The sequence below is a fragment of the Pogona vitticeps genome, chromosome 2 (genome assembly GCF_051106095.1).
Source record: "Pogona vitticeps strain Pit_001003342236 chromosome 2, PviZW2.1, whole genome shotgun sequence".
Lineage (NCBI taxonomy): Eukaryota > Metazoa > Chordata > Lepidosauria > Squamata > Agamidae > Pogona > Pogona vitticeps.
The window spans coordinates 6572252-6573749 of NC_135784.1; the positions used below are offsets into that span (position 1 = coordinate 6572252).

The window sequence follows — 1498 nt, forward strand, 5'->3', positions numbered from 1 at the left end:
GCATTCAAATCCTATATGGCTTGCGTTCAAATCCAGCAGGATAAATTTCAGCAGCGAATTCCCCACCACTAAGAAGATGTCACTTGTATTTCCTGTCTTGTATCAAGTCACACGACTAGTGCGAGACAAGATATACAAGCACCAGCAACTTAACCAGCGACAAATCACCCCTGAGATTTACGACACAGGATTGAAGCCAATGGGTGCTAAGTAATGGGATCCAGAACTTTGTCATTGTTTAATCCCCCAATAAATCCCACACCTGTTTTGAAGCAACAAAGATCTACCGATTTCTTGGAATTGAATTTGGAGCCCAAACTCGAACCCCCCACATTCACCCATAAAGTCCTAAACATCTTCTATCCAAGCTATCTCAAGGACTGCCTCTGTCGCTATGAGCCTCCCTGCTGTTAAGATCTTTCAAACATTCTCTCCGCCCTGCCCTCTTCCCAGGTGGGATTGGTGGGGCACAAGACAGGGCCTTCTCAGTGGCAGCTCCCAGAGACTCTGGAACCCCCTGCCACTGGAGGTCAAGCCGGCCCCATCTTTGCCGTCCTTCCGCAAGCAGACCAAGACCGGTCTGTCTCTTCAGGGAGGCTTTTTCCTTAGTGACCTGCTATCGAACAGAGCTTTTCCAATGAGATTTATTTTAATGTATTCTCGAAGGCTTGTTTTATTTTATTTCTGTTGGTTTAAAATCATTTTAGTCGTGCTTTTATCTAACCCGTTTCATATAATGTTTAATTCTTTTTACGTATTTTAGTTGTTCTTATTATTGAGTTCTTATTTTTAGGACAAAGCTGGAGTTTAAAAAAAACATTTTAGATCAATAAGAGTGATGGACGAAGACTCAGGAACCTGGATCCAATCTGGCATGGGAAACCCCATCAGGGTGTGGAACAGTTAAAATATCCTTAAAATATCTCAATTAACTTGAAAGTCCTTTTAGGGTCGCTATAAGCCCCGTGTGACTTTGCACCTAACAAGAGTTTTAGGAGATAAATGTTTTTCTACATGTGGCAGGAAGACGGGGACCATCTGCTGTTAAGCCCAAACAGGATCCTGGCTTCTTTGTTTCCCTTGATTTGTTTGGAAATGACTCCATCCACATTATTTTAGCAAGTATAAGGGTAAAAAATGGAAGTCAGCAGGAAAAGAGGAAGACCAGGTGTGCGATGGACAGACTCCCTCAAAGAACCCACAGGCTTGAGTTTCTAGTGACTGAGCAGGGCTGTGGAGGATGGGCCATTGTGGAGATCTCACGTCCACAGGATCACCATAAGTTCAGGGGGGTGTGTGTGACTTAATGGCACTTAAAAAGAACAACAACAATTCATTGAAGATCCTACGCGGAAATACTCTATGCTCTGCGTTCCTAGAACGTCCGCATACCGAATCATAGAAGAGGCGGGGGGCGGTCGGGCTTCTCCCTTCCTAGAGGGTCCTCCCCGGAAGGACGTAAGAGGTGGCCCAAGAGAGGCAGGGCCGCCTTGCATTT

General features: G+C 45.1%; 1 long non-coding RNA gene across 1 annotated transcript in view; it reads right to left on the reverse strand.

The window, feature by feature from the left end:
* Positions 1-1498, reverse strand: part of LOC144587339 (uncharacterized) — a 251289-nt gene that overhangs the window by 56492 nt on the left and 193299 nt on the right. The gene's annotated exons all lie outside the window — the stretch shown is intronic.